Here is a 9,037-nt window from a genome sequence, read left to right on the forward strand (position 1 = left end):
GAAACCTGCATTGTCATTCTCTGGAACTGAACAGAAAAAAATATGTTAATGAATTATGGGTACTTGTTTAGGCGTTGGTCTTAGTATGACATGACATAAGTTAGGGACACTCCTCCACAGCTTCTCAGTGCTTACAAAGATCATATTACAGTTCTTATTGTAAATGTCCATGAGAAAATGGTAATTGGCTATGCAATTTGAAGTCAACCGTGCAGACATTAATTGCAAGTGATGTAATTATGATCTGTGGTATTCCAACTAGTTTTGGATTAAAACTCAACTGTGCCGTTGATGAGTAAAAAATGGTCCCCAAAATTGGACTTCATTGGCCAGGAAAGAGGACACCTTTCCACACAGTAAATGCTTTATCATTGAGGTAATTTGTTTTTATTTTGAACGTTTGGTATGCTAAGTTTGGGAATTTGTGGTTTATGAGGTAAAAAATAAATTAATAGCCTATGACTATATGCATAGAGTTAAATGTTTTACCAATATTCAAAGGCAACAATTATCAATTAACATGACAGAGGTCCTTTTTGTAGACTGTAGCCTCTCTACAAGTATGCCGTAACATTCACAGTTTCTCTGTATGATAATAATTACTAACTCCAGTTGGTCTTGACCACCTGAGTGTTCCAGTCTGATGGTGACTTCATCCTCAGGGTATAACGACACAGGGCAAGACCCAGATGCAGACATAGGAGGCAGATGGTTCGAATCTCTGATATTTATTGAACAACCAAGGGGCAGGCTAGAGGCAAGTCGAGGACAGGCAAAAGTTAATAAACTAGGTCAGAGTCCAAACGGTACAGGGCGGCAGGCAGGCTCGAGGTCAGGGCAGGCAAGAGGTCAAATCAGAGTCTAGTAGAGAACAGGAACTCAGAAAATACGTTGGTAAGCTTGACAAGACGAATTGGCAACAGATAAACAGAGAACACAAGTATAAATACACTGGGGGTAATGGGGAAGAGGGTCAACACCTGGATTGGGGTGGAGATGAGCACAAAGACTGGTGGAACAGATCAGGGTGTGATACAGGGTTCTTGTTGGACCATACAGCTTGAGGTGTTGTTGTTGTCCCACTCCTTAGGGTCCACTGTCAGACGAGACCTCATCTGGAAGGTCCCGTCGTGGTTGGGGAGGGTCTCTCCATACTTCACATCCTCATGGATATCCTGTTGTCCTCTCATCCGCATCACCATCACTCCTCTGGGGTAGAAACCTGTAGCATGACATGTCACAACTGGAGAGGAGGGGGTCTTCTGGAGGATAGACACTGGGGGAGAGAAATGGGTGTGGAAAGAAAGGATGGAAGAGAGAGAAGGGTGGGGTAAAGACACAGAGATGGGAGAGAAAGAATGACAGGGAAAAGATGCAGAGCAGAATAAGGAAGTTGTTATTAACAATGCACAGTGTTAACAGTATTGTGAATTATGTACAATTCAATGCACACATTTAAAAACTCAACAGTATTAAATACAAATTGTGTATGTAGAATAAATTGTCCCAGTGTTTCTGTACCTATCCTCTGCAGAGTACTCTTCCCATTCTGCAGATACTTCTTGAGACATGTTATACACCTCTGGGTGAGGTAATGCTTATACCCCTCATTGACAGCTATGTTACTGTCATACTTGTGTTTGGTGATGACAGCCTGTGGCTTTGGAGTGACCCATGTCATTGTCTTTAGGTCAAATGAGATGAAATCCTCTCTATCATGACCATACTGGAACAACACATCAGTGATACCAGTCTCTTCATCCCACTCACAACCATACATTACCTGGGATATGTGCACACCAGAGAGAGAGAGGCAACGAGAGAGACCGAGTGAGGTTCAGAGTAAGACTTGTCAAGATATCATCACAGTGCACTGCTTTCTCTGTTCGTTGCTTTCTCTCTTATCAGAGACTCACAAAGGGAGGAGGCTCTGCTGTTGGTTACAGAGGAGGGTAATTCACACACACATGCTTAGTTAAGTTGATATTTAATACTGATGTTAATAAGGGTGGTTTATCATCACTCACCTGCAGTCTGATTGAAGCGCTGCTGGGAAACAACCAGGTTGGTTCCGGTTGAGCAGCTCATTACCAATGTACAGCTGAATGTTTCTCTCCCAGTAGTCAGGCCCCTCTGACTTGGCTATCCACTCCTGTTTATGAGTCATTCTGCTGATGTTACTGTCATAGTAGGAGAAGGGATTTCCATTCACCAGCACCAAAGTCACGAACTCTGGCAAGTCTGGTATTCCTGATGTCCCAGAGTACTAACAAACCGCAGGGAATGCACAGCTGGAAAGTAGAAATATTCTACAATTACCACATATACAGTAACTCTATGTACTAACTCAACAATAGTATGTAATAAATGACACAGAAGATAGACATACTGACAGATACTGTAGGTTAGTACCTATTGAGAGATGGTGTGGCTGTTCAGTTAAACAGCTTTTTAGGTACAGCCATTTATTACCGTATTGGAGACCCTTTTTCCTCCAGAAGAGCCTGAATTCTTTGGAGCATGGAAAAGTTACTCAATTGGTATCATGGGACCTAATGTGTGCAGGGAAAACATTACCACCACCACCAGCCTGTTCCGTTTTTTTTGCTGATAGGAGTGAAACCCGGTGGGGCCGCCTGCTGCAATAGTCCATCCGTGACACGGACCGACGAGATGTGTGTTACGAGATGCCATTCTGTAAACAACTGTTGTACTGTACTTTTATTTGCCTGTTCGGGGCCGCCTGTTATCTTGCATGATTCTTGCCATTCACCTTCAACCTCTCATCAACAAGCTGTTTTTGCCCACAGGACTGCCTCTGACTGGATGTTTTTTTTTGTCACACCCTTCTCAACCCTCGACACAGTCTTGCGAGAAACGTCCAGGAGGCCGACCGTTTCTAAAATTCTGGAACTGGCGCACCTGGCACTGACGATCATATCACTCTCAAAGCCGCTTAGGTCACACATTTTGCCCATTTTAACATTCAACTGAACACTAACCCAATGCCTGTGTGCTTGCATTATATAGCAAGCCATGGCCACATGAGTAATTGGTGGTGTACCTAATAAACTGGCCACTCACTGAGCATACTTTTGAATGTTATTCTCTGAATGATGAGATGGGGATAATGTGCACTATTTCTGAAAACCAACTTTGAAATTCTAGTAAAGTAGAATATTAATAAATTCCCCATTAAAGTAGTTCACAATTGGCTCCTGGCAGCACACACATTAACTTCAGCATGCTAATATTTTTTTACTGTATGATTTTATGTTTTACTATGTCCCGGTCAGTCAACTTGTCAAGAAATAATGAAAAATAGTCATTTTTACCAATCCAACAAAAGGCCTGAGGAATGCCACATTCAAAACAACTGGGAACTCAAGAATATGAGGTCAAATCATGAAGTCAGTAATCTTCTGGTGGGAAAGTCAGAGCTCTAGAAAGCAGTGACCATGTTGTGCTGCTGCCATGTCATGTGTTGCTAACATGCTGTGTTGGTGTCTTAGGTCTCTCTCTATGTGGTGTTGTGGTGTCTCCCTTGTTGTGATGTGCATTTTTGTCCTATATAAAAAAATTTTAACCAAGCCCCTGTCCACGCAGGGGGCCTTTTGCCTTTTGGTAAGCCGTCATTGCAAATAAGAATCTGTTCTACACTGACTAGTTAAATAAAGGTGAAATCAAACAAAAGGCTCCCGAGCGGGAATTCACGATTTGGATGAGATTTCAAAAAAAAAATCTCAGTCTGTGCTCGTTCTTTTCCCCGGAGTTCCCAGATGTTTTGCACTGAAGTCGAATGTTGGAGATTTCCAGGTTCTCAGTTCTGAGTTCCTAGTTGCTTTGAATGCGGCATAAGCCAGGGGTAGACAGCCCTGGGCCTCTACGCATCAGTGCTGATCTAGGATCAGGTCCCCTATGTCGATGTCCTCCTATTCATTATGATCTAAAAGGCCAAGCTGATCCTTAATCAGCACTCTGACTCTGAGTAGTTTGATACAGGCTTTCGAATGCTGGTGCCTGTACATGTGTCAGTGCCTATCAATGATTTATGTACAGAAGAGAATAGACATTTTACAATGATGGCATTATACCGCCTGGTACGGCAACTGCTCCGCCCACAACCATAAGGCTCTCCAGAGGGTAGTGAGGTCTGCACAACGCATCACCGGGGGCAAACTACCTGCCCTCCAGGACACCTACACCACCCGATGTCACAGGAAGGCCATAAAGATCATCAAGGACAACAACCACCCGAGCCACTGCCTGTTCACCCCGCTATCATCCAGAAGGCGAGGTCAGTATAGGTGCATCAAAGCTGGGACCGAGAGACTGAAAAACAGCTTCTATCTCAAGGCCATCAGACTGTTAAACAGCCACCACTAACATTGAGTGGCTGCTGCCAACACATTGACTCAACTCCAGCAACTTTAATAATGGGAATTGATGGAAATTTATGTAAAACATATCACTAGCCACTTTAAACAATGCTACTTAATATGTTTACATACCCTACATTATTCATCTCATATGTATATACATCTCATATATATATACTGTACTCGATACCATCTACTGCATCTTGCCTATGCCGTTCTGTACCATCACTCATTCATATATCTTTATGTACATATTCTTTATCCCTCTACACTTGTGTACATATTCTTTAGCGTTGGACTAGTAACCAAAAGGTTGCAAGTTCAAATCCTCGAGCTGACAAGGTACAAATCTGTCGTTCTGCCCCTGAACAAGCAGTTAACCCACTGTTCCTAGGCCGTCATTGAAAATAAGAATTTGTTCTTAACTGACTTGCCTAGTAAAATAAAGGTAAAATTAAAAATAAATAAGGTAGTAGTTCTTAGGTGAGATTACTCGTTGGTTATTACTGCATTGTCGGAACTAGAAGCACAAGCATTTGTGTATGTGACAAATCATTTGATTTGTTTTGGTAAGAGTGAGGCAGGGCAAAGTTGACAAACGAAACAACCTTATTTCAAACAGAATAAAAAACGCCATTATTTGTTATTATTTGCTGATGCAGCGTGAACGCAGAGTAGCAAAGTAATAAGACACTAACTTGGTTTGTTCGGTTGTTAAAACACTTTGAAAGAACAGTCCCATCAAGTATAGATGCTGGCTCACATATCTATGGATCAAAAACAGACTCCATCTAAGCGGAGTAAATTAAAGTATTAAGGGTCTGTAACGATCGTCGTCCTCCTCGGATGAGGAATAGGAAGGATCAGACCAAAACGCAGCGTGGTAAGTGTCCATGTTCATTTTAATAAATAAACTGAACAGTGCAATAACCAAAAAAAACAACAAAGAGAGAGCAGGAACGAAACAGTTCTGTAAGGTGCAGACACACAAAACAGAAAACAACTACCCACAAACACAGGTGGGAACAGGCTACCTAAGTATGGTTCTCAATCAGAGACAACGATTGACAGCTGCCTCTGATTGGGAACCATACACGGCCAAACACATAGAAATACACCACACAGAACAAAACATAAAATGAACAACATAGAATGCCCACCCCAACTCACGCCCTGACCAAACCAAAATAGAGACATAAAAAAGGAACTAAGGTCAGGACGTGACAGGGTCGGACTGGCCATGCATGAAAATTATGTTGCGAAGCAGGAATTTGAGCCAATTTAAAATTTGTTACAATCGGCCACATCACAGAAAAACTAGGCAGGGTAAAGCTCCTATGTTTACAAAGTGAATGTATCAGTTTGTATTGCTCACAAACATAACTTTTACTTTATCTAACAGTTTGTGCATTCATCAACAAAAACATAGTAAAAAGAAATTATGCAATAGTACAACGACCGGTAAAGTTGTCTGTTGATTGCCAAAGTTGTCTTTTTGGTTTAGGGACCGAGGAGAAAATGCAATAACTTGTGGAAAGATGGTTTCTGTGCAAAATGTCAAAATGTCATCAGATGGACAGGTTTATAAGTAAATGAAAAGCTGAGAAAATGATGAAACACATTCCTGATAAGATAACAAGTTACACAGGCATTAAAATTCTCAACATATGCTGAAAGAAATAAAACATTTCTCTATTCCTGTTCCCAGACAAAATTAACATTTGTTTTATAGTTTTACTGTAAGAAGGCATCATTTTGCATGAGTTAATAAAAGTGGTGTAAAAATTAATTTAAAATACTTTAAAAACCTCTCTGGGATATATGGGACTCTAGCATCCCAACTGGCCAACATCCAGTGAAAATGCAGAGTGCCAAATTCAAATAAATTCCTATACAAATTCAACTTTCATGAAATCACACATTTACTATATCAAATTAAAGCTACACTTGTGAATCCAGCCAACGTGTCAGATTTAAAAAATGCTTTATGGCGAAAGCAAACGATGCTATTATCTGAGGATAGCACCCAAGCAAACAAACCCAGACCATCATATTTCAACCCTCCAGGCGCGACACAAAACGCAGAAATAAAGATATAATTCATGCCTTACCTTAGATGAGTTTCTTCTGTTGGCACTCCAATATGTCCCATAAACATCACAAATGATCCTTTTGTTCTATTAATTCCGTCGATATATATCCAAAATGTCAATTTATTTGGCGTGTTTGATCCAGAAAAACACCGGTTCCAACTTGCGCAACGTGACTAAAAAATATCTCAAAAGTTATCTATAAGCTTTGTTCAAACATTTCAAACTACTTTTGTAATACAACTTTAGGTATTTTTTAATGTAAATAATTGATCAAATTTTAGACGGGATGATCTGTGTTCAATACAGGAGGAAAACAAAGTCTAGCTAGCCTCTGTGTAACGAGCCTCTAACAAAGAGTACACTTCCCTCCAGCCTCATTCTGAACAGTGTTACTTCTTAGTTTCTCAAAGGAAAACCCTCAACCAATTTCTAAAGACTGTTTACATACAGTGGAAAAAATAGGAACTGCAAGAAGGTCCCTTAGAAATCTGGATTCTCAATGAAAACCCATTGAAAAGAGTGACCTATCTGAATGGTTTGTCCTCGGGGTTTCGCCTGCCAAATAAGTTCTGTTATTGTCACAGACATGATTCAAACAGTTCTAGATACTTCGGAGTGTTTTCTATCCAAATCTACTAATAATATGCATATCTTAGCATCTGGGCATGAGTAGCAGGCAGTTTAATTTGGGCACGCTTTTTATCCAAAATTCAGAATTTTATTTTACCTTTATTTAACCAGGCAAGTCAGTTAAGAACTGTAACGGTTTTCTTCATGCGAAAGAGAGTCGGACCAAAATGCGGCGTGGCTATTGTGATTCATGTTTAATGAAAACTATGGAAACATGAATCAAATACAAAAAACAACAAACGTAATGTGAAAACCGAAAACAGCCTATACTGGTGCAAAGTAACACAGAACAAGGACAATCACCCACGAAACACTCAAAGAATATGGCTGCCTAAATATGGTTCCCAATCAGAGACAACGATAAACACCTGCCTCTGATTGAGAACCACTTCAGACAGCCATAGACTAACCTTGAACACCCCACTAAGCTACAATCCCAATACCTGTGAAAAAAACCCAAAACAAAACACACCACATACAAAAACCCATGTCACACCCTGGCCTGACCAAATAGATAAAGAACCACAAAATACTAAGACCAGGGTGTGACAAACCCCCCCCCCCCCCCAAGGTGCGTACTCCCGGCCGCACACCAAAACCCATAGGGGAGGGTCCGGCTGGGCGTCTGTCCACGGTGGCGGCTCTGGCGCGGGACGTGGACCCCACTCTAACAAAGTCTTAGTCCATCTTCCTTGCGTCCTTAGATAGGCAACCCTTGCCGCTGACCTTGGCCTAGTAGTCCTCACCAAGGACCCCACTGGACTGAGGGGCAGCTCGGGACTGAGGTAGCTCGGGACTGAGGGGTAGCTCGGGACTGAGGGGTAGCTCGGGACTGAGGGGTAGCTCAGCACTGAGAGGAAGCTCAGCACTGAGAGGAAGCTCAGGTAGGTAGTTGGCTCTGGCAGATCCTGGCAGGCTGGCGGTTCTGGCAGATCCTGGCTGACTGGCAGATCTGGAAGAGTCTGGCTGACTGGCGGATCTGGAAGAGTCTGGCTGACAGGCGGATCTGGAAGAGTCTGGCAGACTGGCGGATCTGGAAGAGTCTGGCTGACTGGCGGATCCTGGCAGACTGACAGCTCTGGCTGCTCCATGCTGACTGGCAACTATGGTTGCTCCATGCTGACTGGCGGCTCTGGCTGCTCCATGCTGACTGGCAGCTCTGGCTGCTCAATGCTGACTGACAGCTCTGGCGGCTTCTTGCAGACTGGCAGCTCTGGCAGCTTCTTACAGACTGGCAGCTCTGGCGGCTTCTTGCAGACCGGCAGCTCTTTGCAGACTGGCAGCTCCTTGCAGACTGACAGCTTTGGCTGCTCCATGCAGACTAGCAGCTCTGGCTGCTCCATGCAGACTGACAGCTCTGGCTGCTCCATGCAGACTGGCAGCTCTGAACAGGCGGGAGACTCCGGCAGCGCTGTAGAGGAGGAAGGCTCTGGCAGCGCTAAACAGGCGGGAGACTCCGGCAGCGCTGGAGAGGAGGAAGGCTCTGGCAGCGCTGGAGAGGCGAGGCACACTGTAGGCCTGATGCGTGGTGCTGGCACTGGTGGTACTGGGCCGAGGACACGCACAGGAAGCCTGGTGCGGGGAGCTGCCACCGGAGGGCTGGTGAGTGGAGGTGGTACAGGGTAGACCGGACCGTGCAGGCGCACTGGAGCTCTTGAGCACTGAGCCTGCCCAACCTTACCTGGTTGAATACTCCCGGTCGCTCTGCCAGTGCGGCGAGGTGGAATAGCCCGCACTGGGCTATGCAGGCGAACCGGGGACACCGTGCGCAAACACTCAAAGAATATGGCTGCCTAAATATGGTTCCCAATCAGAGACAACGATAAACACTTGCCTCTGATTGAGAACCACTTCAGACAGCCATATACTAACCTAGAACACCCCACTAAGCTACAATCCCAATACCTGTGAAAAAAACAAGACAAAACACACCAC

The 9,037-nt window shown here is 43.6% G+C and overlaps 1 pseudogene; it reads right to left on the bottom strand.

Annotated features, from left to right (window-relative positions):
• Positions 1–1,022: 1,022 nt before the first annotated feature.
• Positions 1,023–2,969, bottom strand: LOC135549281 (major histocompatibility complex class I-related gene protein-like; annotated as a pseudogene).
• Positions 2,970–9,037: the final 6,068 nt, after the last annotated feature.

Source organism: Oncorhynchus masou, chromosome 12 (genome assembly GCF_036934945.1).
Source record: "Oncorhynchus masou masou isolate Uvic2021 chromosome 12, UVic_Omas_1.1, whole genome shotgun sequence".
In the NCBI taxonomy this organism is placed as follows: Eukaryota; Metazoa; Chordata; class Actinopteri; order Salmoniformes; family Salmonidae; genus Oncorhynchus; species Oncorhynchus masou.